The 15,524-nt window shown below is 39.7% G+C and overlaps 1 protein-coding gene across 5 annotated transcripts in view; it reads right to left on the reverse strand.

The window, feature by feature from the left end:
- strbp (spermatid perinuclear RNA binding protein) overlaps nt 1–15,524 on the reverse strand; it is an 84,391-nt gene that overhangs the window by 41,997 nt on the left and 26,870 nt on the right. For 4 of the 5 annotated variants that reach the window (XM_053516122.1, XM_053516124.1, XM_053516119.1 and 1 more), the window contains exon 2: nt 13,083–13,133. The gene's annotated coding sequence lies outside the window, so the exon portion shown is untranslated. Of the gene's footprint in view, nt 1–5,857; nt 5,947–13,082; nt 13,134–15,524 lie in introns of those variants that run through there. The other variant, XM_053516121.1, reaches the window with a different exon arrangement.

The raw sequence follows: 15,524 nt of genomic DNA on the forward strand, positions 1-15,524 counted from the left end.
TACGGTGGACAACAGTGGAGTTGCTGTAACACTCCGCACAACCTGGAGTGTTTTATTCCTCTTAATTCATTAACAATCACATTTTCTTTTTATTAAAGCTGACCTCATGTTTTTTTATCCTACATTCACGTCCATGAAAGGGCTAACTTTCTGTTCTAGCAGCTACAAAAACTCATTCACCACATGGATTAATATTTAACGAACATAATAGACCTGAATCTTTGTGTAAGCGACCTGCAGCTGTTTTGAGGAACAGCTGCAGTGAGGGCTGCTGAGTGATGTGTGATGAGGCAGAAGGTAGGACATGCAGGAAACATGAGAAAATTAATGTGTGTGAGTGAGTGAGTGATGCTGGCTCTACATCTATCAGTTCAGTCAATGTGAGTGTGTTGTATGATGAATTATTTGAGTCTGATGCTTTCAGCTAAGCGCTTATTAACACAGGCGCTGTGTGGGAGAGCAGCGTTTAACCTCACTGTTAACGCATGATTAAGCTCTCTCACACACACGACAAGATGAAGCCCTATTTTCCACAGCGGACTGATAGCAGAGCTTTATATAGCGCCGATCTAACACAGACACTCTCGTCTGCTAAAGAGTAAATCCATCAACTCACACCTTACTCACCTGCTGCCTTAATTCTCAAACTTACATACAAAGAAAGCAGAAGACAGACTGCAGTAAAAGGAAAGCAGAAAAGGGGGCAAACAAAAACAAAGATGGGAGAAACAGATGGCAAGACAGCAAGAGAAAGAGAGAATGATAAACAGACAAGGACACTAAGGATAAAAGAAGGAGAAGGACAAAGACCAAGAGAGAGCGAGAGAAAGACAACAAAATCGAGAGACACGGTGACGTAGATTTAGAGAGAAAAAGAAACAGACGCACAAGATAAAATAAGTAAGAAAGACAGAATAGCAAAAACAGACAGAGAACTAGACTAATGACAAGAAGAGAGCCAAAGAGAAAATAAGAAATAAACAAAAAGAGACAGAATGACAAACAGACAGACAGCAAAAAAGAACTAAATGAGAAAGAAAGAGAGACGGACATCAAACAAGAGACCAACAGAGAGAGAGAGAGAGATTGTTGTGGTTCACTTTATCGGAGCCCGAGGCGACTCCGCTGTCCTCCAAACAATTACAGCTTCACCACCACCAGAGCAGAACACTGCAGCTCAACCGCTGCCTCTGGCTTAGCGCCAGACACACACACACACACACACACACACACACACACACACTTCATTTCTGCAACTGAAAGCTTCAATATTTCTGTCTGAATGCATCAGAGTTTGATCAGAAATGCAAACGGTTCACACACACAAAGTCACACCCACAGGTGAGAAACACCTCTGTACAATGTAAATGTAAAATGTGTAAAATAAAAAACAAAGAGGCTGTCTAAAGTTGTCTCTCTGATCAAGTCTGGTGTCTCTTTGTCCTGATTTCCCAAATTATATATTATATACACCGGATCGAACTCTGAGCTGAGGAGGAAAACTGGAACGACAATTAATTCACGTTGGAGCGTCTCCTGGAAGCACAATGCCGTTATGCGCTTCAGTTACAACAACAATTACAGGAAGAAAAAAAAAATGTTGATTTGATTGTCATTACACATTGCAGACTGATCAGAAGGAAGAACTGGGAAGGAACGAAGATGTTTACATGTTTCTGAGAGGGAGGGGGGGTGTGTGGGTGTGTGTGCGTGTGTGTGTTGGAGGAACCGTAGACGCCAGAGGGTCAAGCTCTGCTAATTACAGACGCACATCCTCCATTATGCTCTCTTTTATCTGTAATGTCTCCGCCTCAAGGGTGAGCAGCTTACAGTGAACAGAGTGTTTGATTTGATAAGGTCTGCACACACACAAACACACACGTGCACAGCCTCATTTATCAATCTTATAGTAAACTTGAGTAACTTTGTGTAAGCCAAATTTACAAAAGAAAATTTTACCTCTCCTGTGTGTATATTTACACACAGATTAAACATATTAATACAATTAATACAGCCTCTAGAGGCTGATGTAAATAATCTCATTTTGATAGAAAACAGGTTTATTGCTTGTACATGACGTTTGACCTCTTAATTGCTATTTTAATGTAACTCAGATCTAAAACAACACAACTGAGACTTTCTTGCTCACTAAGGATTCTATTTATTATTTTTTTAATATAACATATTTCCCCAGTCACAACTGTAAGACAACACCATGCAAGTGCAACTCATAATTACGAGATAACTTCTAACTGCGATATCAACCTGAGTGATACTTCATGTGTGACTGTAACAAGTTTTTTTCCATTTACAGTGACATCAAGTATTAACACAAAAACAACATACCCCAATCATGTAAATTCTCAGAAAAAGAAGAAAGACGCCTTATGTTAGTTATCAGTCTTTTCAGACAAAGCATCCAGTTAGCCTAATATTTACTAAACAATAGCTGTAGAATTTTCCACTCACTGTACACAATCCGATTACAGTACTGTGTGCAAGTTGGGTCAGTTATTTATCCCCCTTTTTCCGAATTTTCTCCCCTAATTTAGTCGTGTCCAATTCCACCCAGTCACTGAAGGCTCCCATATTAAAGCTTCTACTGCCACTCAGTCGGGAGGGCCGCAGACCGACCCACGCATTTCCTTCGATCCACGTGACGTCACCGACCATCTTTTCGAACAGCTCGCTCACGCACCATTGGGGGCGGCATAACACACTCCATCTCAATTTTCTACTTAACGCGAAAGTGTTTTTTTAGTATACTGTAATAAACGTTTGTTCAATTTCACAGAAGATGACAAGATGAGAAATATGAGGTAAAGTGGGCGGGGCTTCTAGGCCCACTTTAGAGTCTCAAAGATTAACTGTCAATCGTTTTCCCTCGTTTCATTTATCTCATCTACTGTTTTTATTTAGTGGATTTTCACCATCATACAAATGTGAAGCTCGTTTTCTACACGTTCTGCCTCCTCATTAGGCATCTGCGGGTTGCCAGATCAATTCCCAACTCCTCTCCTGTTAATGACTCTCGCTCACAGCGTCCCCATAGCAGCGCTGGAACCAGACCAGACTGGGTCAGGAAAATAACCTTGCTGTTTCTGTAAGCGAGGAGAGTTTGCTCAGTGATGAGTGGCCTGATTCACGGGGTATTTTTAACCACTTGCTCCTTCGCTGCGGATGTTTCAGAGCTGCTCAAACATCCACCCACATGAGTTTTTACCATGTGCTAATTTAACATGCTTGTTAAATAAATAACATCCACCCAGCTCTAAAAACAAACTGAAAACATACTAAAATCGACAAACGCAAACAAAAATGTTTTTAACCTCATTAATAACATTTCTGCCTGGCTAATTTGCAGCTTATTTTCCATGTATGACTTAATCAGGGTGAGTTAAAGAATTAATCATAAAGCCTAATTAGGAAGTTACAGGGTAGAGAATGTTCTCTAATGAAATTAATCGAATTAAACACTCGAGTCTACAGCAGGAACACGAGAAGACTGATTGAATCGCCACTCGTCAAACCCCAGGAAAGATGAACCGCTGACCTTACTACTTTACCAAACCACTTAAACAGTCCTCTCACTCTCTTGCTCATCCTTCCGAGCGCTGCAGCTTGATTCCATTCTTCTGCTGCGTTCATCTCCGAAGCGGGAAGTCAGAACTGGGAATTACACCATGTTCGACCTCTGTGTTCTTCCGTTGCCCTTTCTTCGTCTTCTAAGTTAAGAGATTTATCTGTTAGACCCTGAACTACGTGTACGTATGCCAGGATGTTTTATCGATGTGTTTAAAACACTTCTGTAATTTAACTAAATGCTTTCTAATTAAGGCAAGTATATAAAACACTTTAGTGAGCACTGCTGTAGAAAATCTATGTGATGCTGGTAATTATGGTTATGATTAATTTCCATGTAGTCCCAAGATGTTCGATTCTACTTCTGCTCAAAATCTGCTGATGATTATTAATGACTGTAATAGTAAATTTTTATGTCGTATATTTAATTCTGTAGAATAAACATTTACAGCATTAGGCAGAAGCTCTTAGCCAGAGCGACTTAAAAACTGCTTTGAAGTTCCCATCAATAAACATATATCTTTACACTGGTTCACTAGATTACTGTCGAGAAGTACCATCAGTCAAACCCTGTCAGGAAGGATTTTTTTTCTTTTTTTTTTTTGTGGAAGTTGACCCAAATACCTCAAACAGGCAGGTCTTTGGATGTCGCTTAAAGGTTGTTAGTGTCTCGGCTGTGCAGACATCTAGAGGACGTTCATTCAACCACCGAGGTGGCAAAATAGAAAACATGCAATAACTAATAACCTAATGGTGTGTGAGCAGCAGGCTGGTGTCCTAAAAAAAGCTTGTGTGATGGTCTTCACCCACTCTGATTGGTAACTGTCCGCTTATGTCACGTCAAGTTGGATTTAATTTGCACAGTTAAGCCATGTCCAGTAACCTGAAAAACTTTTTTTTTTAATCTTGAGATGTGTTCAAGCGACTGTACTCTTCTGCAGTTACATTTTTTTTAAGAAAGAAAAAGTTACAAAAATATTACAATGTGTTAACTAAAAAAAAACAAAAAAAAACACAATGTGTTAAAAGGGAGAAGAAAAAAAAAAAAAACACTTTGAAAGTGTAGAGTGATGAGTGAGCTTTACACCAGAGTTCAGATCTTTACTGAGAGCGAGTGTAATAATACTTGCCTAGGTGTACAAATATACGAGCAGCAGAGAGAGAGAGAAAACGCATGAGAGCATGTGAGTGAGAGAGAAGAGGACGGTAATCCCCGTATTTATCCTAATGACGCTTTTTCCAGACAGTGTCCGTACACAACAACTAAACACTGTGTGAGATTAAAATGAGAGTCGAGCGGAAAAGTGTGTGTGTAAGAAATAAAGTGACGGATTTAAAAATTAGAGAGAGAGAGAAATGAAGCTGCAGACTCGTGCCCACATCTAGATGTTTAAATGAACTGAGCTCTTGTAAACTCAAAATACTAGCTCTGAAAATAATCTCCCTCTCACACACACACACACACACTATTTAAAAGCGCTTAAACATCCTTCCGTGTGTGGTATGTCTAGAGTAGAGCCCGAACCTGATGTAAAAATCCTCGGCATGAATTATTTATAATAAAAACTCGCTGCTCGCTGGATATTTTAAGGGAAAAAAAAATGTCCAAAATGGAAAAATTTAATTCTCATTAGAGTGTTAATGAAGGTCATTCAAGGTCATGCAGTGCATTGTGATTTGTATAACTCTAACTCAGTGCCGCACCTTTTTATCTGCAGTTCTTTTGGGAATGTGTGTGTGTGCTCAAGTGTGCAAACAATCTTTGTCATGTGTGCAATCTTCTTTTGTTTCCTGTGTTTCTGAATTTTCACTTTCAATGAGCACACACACTTCGTGACATTAACCACAATTTTGACAAAAAACAAGTAACATAAAATTTGACATGAAGAAAAAGATAAGGATAAAAACTGATTACTTGAGGTTAATTCTAAGGAATAACACGCTAGGTGTCATGCTGTTGTAAGAAAATTATCAACACCGACAGGACAGTGTGATGGAGTGAAGTAACGACAGCACCCAGGATCAAAAGTCCATTATTTTCCTGTAACAGCACGGTTTACAGAGTTTTATTTCTTTTATAACACAGTGAAAAACAATCCTGTGCATTTCTCTTTAATGAACAGCTTCTGCTCTCACTTACACTACAGCAGCTACAAACACTCGTCCTCACACCAGCTTCGAAGTTAACAAGATATTCAACAACAAAAAAATAATAAAAAAATAAAATCAGACTCCTATCGCTGTCCTTAATATTTAAGAAAAGTCCCAGCTTTACCTCTGGGCGTTGCAAAGCGCTGACACTGGAGACTCCCTCCTTATGGTGAAGATGAAGCAGCTTTAAAGTGTCTTTAGGATGCACTGTAGCACATCAAATGATCACAACAGCTAAGCAGGGCTGTGTGTCATGCTAAGGTTTTGGTCCACTAAACACCACCCACACACTCTCTCTCCCTCTCTCTCTCTCACAAACACACACTTCTTTAAAACAAGAGAGAAAAGCAAATACATTTATTCATCTTCAAAAGTCACTCTGTTGTGTTTGTGCAGTGGCATCTGTGGGAGGCAAGGACACATGAGCGCGCACGCACACACACAAGCACACACCAGGAAGCCATACACACAAGCCAAATGTAAGCATCTCATCTAAGGAAAATGAAAGGAAAATAAGAGTACAAGAGTAACAGAAAGAGAAATGACAGAGAAACAGAGAGAGAGAGAGGGAGGGAGAGAGAGGGGGAGAGAGAGAGGAAGGACACATAGTGGGTGAAAGAATATAGAATTTTAAAGCATGTGTTCAGCTCTGAAGAGAGTGTATGTTCTGTTTAGAACAGAGAGAGAGACACTGATCAGACAGTGAAGGTCACCGAATGGTGATGTCTCGTGAAAGCAGAAGAGAAAATGCACCACTTGCATGGGTGCGCACAAACACACAATCCATAAGTGGTGTGTGTTTTATGCTTTAAAAAAAAAAGAGCACAGCTAGTAAGGGAAGCGCGGAGAAAAAGAAACACAGTCAGCTCATCACTTTATACGCAGCAGTAAATCAATCAGGCTCTTCAGGGTGTCCAGCTGCTAAATCAGGCAAATCTCTGCATGCTGCAGACACACGCCCACACACACACACTTATCAGCATTTATCTTAACACAGCAGGTCTTGGTCTGTTTTTACAGAAACATGTTTGCAGAAACCAGATCAGAAGCAAAACGACCTCCTGCTACTTCTGTTTGTCTTATTTTATTTTTTGTCTTATGTATTAGTATAAATGACTCGACTATCCTACATCATTAAACATTTCAATCCTGATGGGTGTGGTCTCTTCTAGGACCACTCCGCCCCCACCACTCCAGTGAACGAGGCACTGATTAATAAGACTCCAGTGCCCTGGACCTGCTACTCAGCACAAGCTTATTGTCAGCTTGTTGTTAAGGAGGTTTACGTTAATGCTCTCGTTACCGGCGCACACTCCACAAAATCTACAAAAATCACTGATGTGATGACTTTTTGTTAGATGTTTATTTAACATTAATGAAAGAAGTCTCAAGTTTTAGTGATTTAAAGAAAACTTACGAGTTTACGCTTTCAGATATCTTAAAGGACAAGCTGTATTTCTTTTGTGAATGAGGGAGAGAAAAAGAAGAGAGAGAGAGAGAGAGAGAGAGAGGGAGAGAGAGAGAGAGGCTGGCGGGGGATTGATTGTTTATCGCTGTTAGAACATGAGTGAGAACAGGAAGTGACATGCCTCAAAGGTTAAAGGTGTAATGCGTAGTTCGTTAATAAATTACACACTCTATCTGCAGTGTAAGAGGAATAAATCGCTCCAGACTGGGTTCTCCATACAATCCCACAGTTCGGGGTATGTTAACCCCCCCCCCCAACCGCTCCGCTTGCAGGAGCTCCACGATGGAGTCGACTCCAGAACCTGCAGCAGCATCTGCTCCTCCAGCAGCCGGAACAGAAAGACGTACAGTACACCACTGCCCCTAATCCTCCAAGATGGCCGTTTGTGTGTGCGCGCACAAACATGATAGGAGAACAAGTGCAATATGGTGCATTATGAAACAGAACAAGCTACAACAAAGGATCAGAGCTTTGACACGAACAGTGTAAATATAACGTGTTCAGAGAGTCCAATTTACACGTCTGACACGTGAAGAGTTCTACAAGAAGGCACGCACACACTATGGATGTGGAAGCACATCCCGACACATCTGTAATGCACAAGCGATATTGAACATACACACCAAGCTTTATAAAATATTAAATGATGGCACATCTGTAAAACACCTGAACATCTGTTTGAGGCTAGCTTAATTTTCACTTCTGGTAATAAGCAGAAGCCAAGATGTGCTGCATACAACACAATATTTGTGTTTTTGTTTAATAAAACCCTTTACCATAAAATAAGTTGTGGTGTTTGTTGTGAGCATGTGTGGCTGCTGCAGCAACACCTGAGAACTAAACCAACTGCAGCGATCTTTGGAGCTCTTTCGTTACGTCTCTGTGCACGTTCGTTTGTTACTGCGTGCAGGTAGGAACTAAAGCTACTGAGGAGAGAACTGAGGGGAAACACAAAACAGTCCCCCTATTGTGGGAAAGAATAACTAGAGATGAGTGTTTGCAGTATAAGAGAGAGAGAGAGAGAGAGAGAGAGAGAGACAGTGCGCGCAAGCATAAAGGTATGGTTCTCTTAACCACAGAATGAAAGAGTTGATCTGTGGGGTGATGACCCAAGGAGTCGATCACAAGTGTTACTCTCTCCCTGTCCATACACACACACACACACACCCATACACACTTCAGTGACAGGTATAAAATCACACATTCTGAATGCCTGTGGCCTGATGACCTCTCTTTAGTGGAATGCTCTGTGTGTGTGTGTGTGTGTGTGTGTGTGTGTTTGTGCTGTTGGTGGGTGTGTGTGACAGAAAAACAGGAAATCAAACGACTGACTGCAAATAAATAATACAGGGAAGAGGAGAGAAAAGGAAATCACAGAATCTGTAATGAGCTCTCAAGTGACCTCAGTGTGTGCACGCGTGCGTGTGTGCGCGTGAGAAAGAGAGAAAACGCAAGAGTGTGTCTGGCTCTGGTTCTGTAACACTGTATATGTTGAAATGGAGGCGTTCACGACAGACGCGATTTCTTAACGATGGGATCATTCAAGCTGGTCGGAAACAAAAACGCAGCTTTAAAATTAACCAAAATGCATATTTTCTGTCTTGTTATGTTTAAGTCATGAAACTCTTCCCTGAAGAAATGAATCAAGAATTGAGTGAATAAATGTCGCGTCTCATCGCTACACTGCAACCAGCAAAGGTCAGATTTACCAGTGATGAAGACGAGAGAGAGAGACAGCCAGTAACTAAAGTTTTTTTTAAAAATTTAACTGCTATATTTACATCACATACTTAGCAGACATTATGCATGTCTGGCCACACCCACTTCTTTCAAGAGCATCAGCATAACCGTGATAACTCTCAACACGCACACACACAGGCTTATCCAACTTCTCTCTAAAAAAAAAAAAAAAAAAAAAACAGAAGCAGGTCTTTGTATAGTCAGAAGAAGCGAATACGTGTACGGTAGTACATGAGCCTCGCAGGAATGGAATAAAAAAAAAAAAAGAAAGGTTTTCTTTAATCATTCTCCTAGCTGAGAGCAATTATACACTGCAGCTGGGGGGGAATTTCAGAAGAAGAATTCATGTGTCAAGATGTTTTCAGGGGTACAGTTTTACAATTCACATTTAACTTAATAATAAAGGTATTACACTTGGGGGGGAGAGAAAGAGTAAGAGAGAGAGAGAAACCATGTTTAAATAAAAAAAAATTCTTATGTTGCTTAATTGGCCTCAAATGTCATCCCATATACACCACGTCCTCTCACACTTGTGTATTCTGTCTTAGTTCCTTCTGAAAGTGGAAGCCTTAGACATTTAGAGAGGAAAAGAAGGTATTGAGAGAGAGAGAGAGAGAGAGAGAGATCCTGTCTCCGAGTCTGTTGGCCCCTGGGAATCGTCGTCATGGCTACATCCTTTCAGCAGCACCCAGAATCCCAGTGGTGAGGAAAAAGAAGATGGAAGGAAATAAGAGATGCAGACAGCGAGAAAATAAAACAGAAAGAACGGAAGGGCGAATGGAAAAAGAAGAGAGACTGTGAGAGAAAGTGTGAACCAGAGAGAGATAAAGATCATGTAAGGTTAGAAAGCAGAGATCATCTGCCCTTTTGACAAGATAGAAGCCAATCTACCAAACTGACACAAACACACAAATACAAGAGGTTCATCGTACCCAGATGCACGTTTTCGGACATTTTGTGATTAAATACAAACAAATTCACCCTTCAAGTTTAAACAAGTTTATGTTCATGGTATTGCTGTGACATTTTTTGCTGATGAAACAACATGTAATTAGCAAGCAGCATGTCGCTTATTAAACACATTAAACCTCAGTGGATTCCCCAAAACCTGACAGTTCCACAAGTAGCAGTAAAAGCACTAAGGGAGTGTAAATGTGTATTTATGAGGCTGTGGAGGAACCGTGACAGACCGACAGCTTGAATTTGGACAGAGCCAACATTCTCCCCCACCCACACACGTCCTGCGCTCACTGCTCACCATCCCTGGGTTTACAGATGCTCTCCATCAAACTGTCCTTTTAGGGCACACATTCCTGTTTCTGGCACGGGCATCTGGGGCAAAACCATGAGCTACACAAAGCAAAGACACACTGAATGACAGGATAACAAAAAGTAAATAAAAACAGAAAAATGAAGAGGGTCAACTGCAGGGTAAGGTGATTTGGGAATTGTGTAATAGAGATGTAATGATAGAGAGTGAAAGAGAGGGTGAAAGATGCTCACGATGACTACGGCTAACATTAGCAGTATGAATATTTCACCCAGCGGCGCTGAACGGGAACTCCGAGCAGCAGCTCTGTCGCACTGAACTGCCTCGACTAATCTAATAGAGATGACATGCGCGATCAATGCTCGCTCAAGCTGAACGATTAGTTCTCCTCAGGAACGTACGAGAAACAAAGATGAGCAAAGAGAGCTGAAAAGGGAACGGCAAAGTCACTGGATTCTCAAGGACACTGCGGCGAGTGTGTGTATGTGGAGATGAGCAGGGAGGAAATATAAGGAGCGACATGGGAATACCCGTGTGCGTATCTTTATCGTGGTCTTCTCCACCCTCAGTGCAGAATGAAACTCCGGAGCAGACATAAGCTAGTAGATTGACCTCATCAGTTGCAATTCAAAACTGCTAGAGATAGATCTCTCACTCTCTCCCTCACTCCATATTTGGAGAGGAAGTCAGGACGTGTTCATGCATCTTCACTCTAACTCGAAATACACGAGAGTCATGTAAATTCAAATCTTTTAAACACCTTACTGTATGACCACAGCACCATGTTTAACATCAATATCGATATTCCTTTAGCCGCATATCCGTGAAGGACAAACACTATCTATAACTGCACATGATCAGGTTTTGTCCGTGAAGAAAAATGTAAAGGTTTAATGTCGCTCGTAGTCGCTTTGCCGGTTTCTAGTACATCACTGCTGAGATGTGATTACTTATACCACAGCGCTGCTCAATGCTTTAATATTATTGGTCAAAAGATGTGTTATTTCTGTACAAAAGCATGACCGTAGTTTGACTTTGGAACATGAACGACAGATTTGAAGTCAAACACTCATTCAAAAAAAAAATCTGTGATGTGTTTTAAAAAAGTAAATAAAAAATTACACTGAAAAGAACAAAATTATATGGTCTGAAAACAGCAGATTTTTTTTATTTGTAATTATGTATTTCTTATGCATAATATACAATTTTTTCATTTAATTAGCAGCGGACATGGTCATAAAGAAGCTTCACAGAAAGCCAAGTTCAGGAACAGAAAGTTACAATTCTAGAAACTCTATAGATTTATCTCTGATCATTTAATCCCTAACTTGCAGCCGAAGGTGACAATGCTGAGAAAAGATGGGGAAGAACCAGAATAAAAATAAGAACACATCCTTTTTTGGGTTTTCAGATAGTATGATTATAAATCAATCCCTGCTATAAATTCAATTGTATACCAGAAGGTATGTTTAGTTAACATGAAGTCATCTGTGTTGAGATTACACACCATTCACTGATGGAGACTTAGGAACAAAAATGTTGATTGCAATTTCAGAGCGACTGCAGTCACACGCCGTCTTAATGACGCTGTGCGAGACAAACACAGTCCAAAGCGTTTTTCCTCTGTGTTCTAAGCAGATCACGTACGAGAGCTTAAACGTGAGGCTGAATATGATAATCATTTGTATGTATGCAGGCGTATTTGTTTAAAAAAATAATAATAATAATAAATAAATAAATAAATAAGCCAGTGCCAGGAATCCACCCGTGCTTTTAAGGAGGTGTGAGTGGAAATCAAGGTGGTGTTCGAGGGCTTTTTGCCACGGATGTAATCCATCAGTACGTGTGCAATCCATCAGTTTGGAGAAATGTCATGAGGAATTTCAGCGTTAAATAAGCGTTATAATTCCTACATGCAAGACAGACAATAAAACCACATGGACATAAAAAATCAGCATCCGTAACTAATCCTAATCCTGGACTGAATCCTCGAAGTGCAATGCCTCAGCATACTGGACCACTGGACCGCATCTCCGAACAGTGAAATCTAAGATGGAGAGTTGAATCAAATAACTACAAATGAGATCTACTGTCTCTGTGTATGTGTATGTGTGTGTGTGTGTGTGTATATGTGTGTGTCAGAATCATACTAAAATGATCTTTGATGCTGATGAGGTTGAAGTTATCAGTTATAGGCTTTTCAAGAGTGCTTGTGACTCGAGAGCCAGGTGTAAACCGTGATGCGTGCCTTCTACTCCACTCCTGCAGCGTTTTGTCACGAAATAGCTTGATGGCAATATACTTATATAATATATTATAATGAAATTAATTCATTGCACAGGACTCAAGCAGAGGTAATGGTTTCACTCAATCCTTTATGATTAGTCTTATAATCTCCCCCATACTTGGGCTTCAATATTACACTTTCATACATCATGATAATGCTCAAACTCATCACCACACGCAGCTCGACTTTTCGTGAGTTTTTAGACTTTAATGCGTGCATCAGATTTCTGCACAGAGAGACACTTCCAACAACAAAGGTTTAACATTATAACTGCAGGTGCAGACTTGCTTTAAACAATAAATTCAGTAAATCAAACATTAATCTGGTAATCAAGAGAATGATAGTGTAATAAGCTGGGTAATGGGGACGGGTGGGGTCCATTTGTGACATGAATGTAGACGATAAATGAAAATGTAAGAAATTAATATTACTGGCCTAAAATGAATAACTTAGGAAAGAATAAACAGATTGTGATTAAATATTTAAACGGTATTTATTTCTAACACTTTTAGGAAATGTGTAGTAAAAAATAATAATAATAAATAAATAAATCAAACACAAAAGAGAAGGATATGAAGACCTACACTTTGTCTACGTCTTCTTGTTTGTTCCTCTTCCTTACAGAGAGAGACAATCTGAAACACACAAACATTAGCATGTTAACATTTACAGTAGGATACACACAGCAATAGCATACAGTAAGCCTCATTTATCATGCTGGATACAAAAACATTTACTCACAAAGCCTTTTCAAAGAAATTGGATACACCTAAAATGCTGTAAATTCAGAAACTTGTTCATATCCTGCTTGTGCAGTTCGTGCAGTTTCAGGTCTGTGAGCTTCGCCTTTTTCCTGGGGTTCTGTGTGCATGACCAAATGCAAAATCATCTGTGCCATACACATGCCACAGAATATTTATTTTTGAGAACTTTAGCAGACCCATGGGACTTTTTAGTTCAGTTTAGTTTTTTATGCAAGTATGAATAATATATAATTACTGCAGCACAGGCACAGTTACTGATAACCAGAAATAATTCATCATAAGAACTGTTAATCGTCATGAGACACAATATATACAGTATATATTAGCTTTCTCTATTTAATGCTTTTTAAATAACAAAACTTTACCAAAAAACTAGCTACAGCTGTTAAATATGTTAAATACACTAATCAGCTATAACATTATGACAACAAACAGGTGACGTGAATAACCTTCATTTTCTCATTAGTGAAATTTGTCAGTGGATCCGATATATTCGCCAGCAAGTGAACATATTGTCCATGAAGTTGATTTGTTGAAAGCAAAAAAAAAATGGGCAAGAACGTCTCTAAAACAGCAGTGCTTGTGAGATGTTTCCAAGCTGCAGTGGTCAAGAACTACCAAAAGTCCTCCAAAGAAGGAAAACCAGTGAACCTGCGACGAAGGTCATGGACGACCCCATGGAGACCAATCTTGCAATTTACAGGACTTGAGGGATCTGTTACTGACGACTAGGGCTGGGTATCGAGTTCGATACTTTTGAAGCACCGACCGAATCGTCTCGATACTATCGAGTATCGAAAAAATCATTTTCGTTCGGTGCCAAATTTCGATACCCAAAAGTATAATCTTGTCATCGTCAGTGAGCTACAAAAAGTGCGGCATCCTTAATGTGCCCGGATCAAATGCTGGTGATTGGCTGCTGCGAGACTGCCTTGAAAAAAGTTTACAGCGGTTACGCCCACTCGCCCAGAACTTGTCAAATGTGAGGATGTAATGCACACTACACTTTAAACCGTAGCAAAAAATTTTACGCAAACGATGTTTAAGCGATCAAAAGTATGGCTACATTATGCCAAGATTGACGGCAACAGCGTGCGATGCAATATTTGTAAAAAGGTTATCGCGTCCAAGACTGGCAACACGTCAAATATGATGAAACACCTGACAGTACACGGAATTAATTTGCGAGCAGAAAGTTGCTCCGTGTTTGAGTGCAAGAAGATCACGCCGGTGCAGTCATCATCATCCTCTCAGTATTTTCCTGACTCGGGGCCTCCAACAACATGCCCACCACAAGCGTCGTCCTCCGTGACTGATGAGGATAACGGCGCGATGACTGGGGCTCCGACAGGTAAACCGACATACACAATCGGCTAACTTTTAGCGCTTCATGCTTGTGTACCGTTAAAGTTAAGTTTAAGTTTGTGCGGGGTCACTTTAATAAATCATTTTTACCTTATGCAACGTTATGTACTGTTTGATGGCTTTAAATACATTATCAGCCCAGAGCGGGCTTGTCTGTCTCCTGAAAAAGCAGACATGCTAATTTTTCTGAAGAAGAACTGTTGAGTGATTCTTAAAAGGTTAGTTCACTGAAAAAAATGAAAATTCTGTCTCTAATTACTCACCCTAATGTTGTTCCAAACCCATAAGACCTTTGTTTATCTTTAGAACAAAAATTAAAATAATTTGGATTTAATTCAAGAGCTTTCTGATCCTCTCATAGATTTACTGGATATGCATTTTTCAATGCCCAGAAAGGAACCAAAAACATCAAAATAAGTCCATGTGATATCAGTGGTTCAATCAAAATTATAAGAAGCTGTGAGAATACTTCTGTGTACAAAAAACAAAAATAACTTTATTCAACGATTTATCTATGGGAGGATCAGAATGCTCTTGGATTAAGTCCAAAATATCTTCATTAATAGATAATTAATAAAAGAATTTTCATTTTTGGGTGAACTAAACCTTTAAGCGACAGTGAGCCTCACAAATACTTAAAACTGATTGAACTTTATTAAAACTGTTTACACTGATCTATTATGTTAATTACACTTTGTTCATTTTGTGCCTTTACTGGTCTTAGAGATAAGCCTGCTGTGAAAAGTGTCACAAACATCCTGAAAAATAAAACCAAAGTTTCTCAGAGATTATGTGTATTATGTAATCTTTTTAAAATATTTTTCTTAAATAAAAGTATCGAAAAAAGTATCGTTGGAACCGGTATCGAATTCAGGGTATCGGTATCGGTAATTTTGG

This window comes from Clarias gariepinus, chromosome 17 (genome assembly GCF_024256425.1).
Source record: "Clarias gariepinus isolate MV-2021 ecotype Netherlands chromosome 17, CGAR_prim_01v2, whole genome shotgun sequence".
In the NCBI taxonomy this organism is placed as follows: Eukaryota; Metazoa; Chordata; class Actinopteri; order Siluriformes; family Clariidae; genus Clarias; species Clarias gariepinus.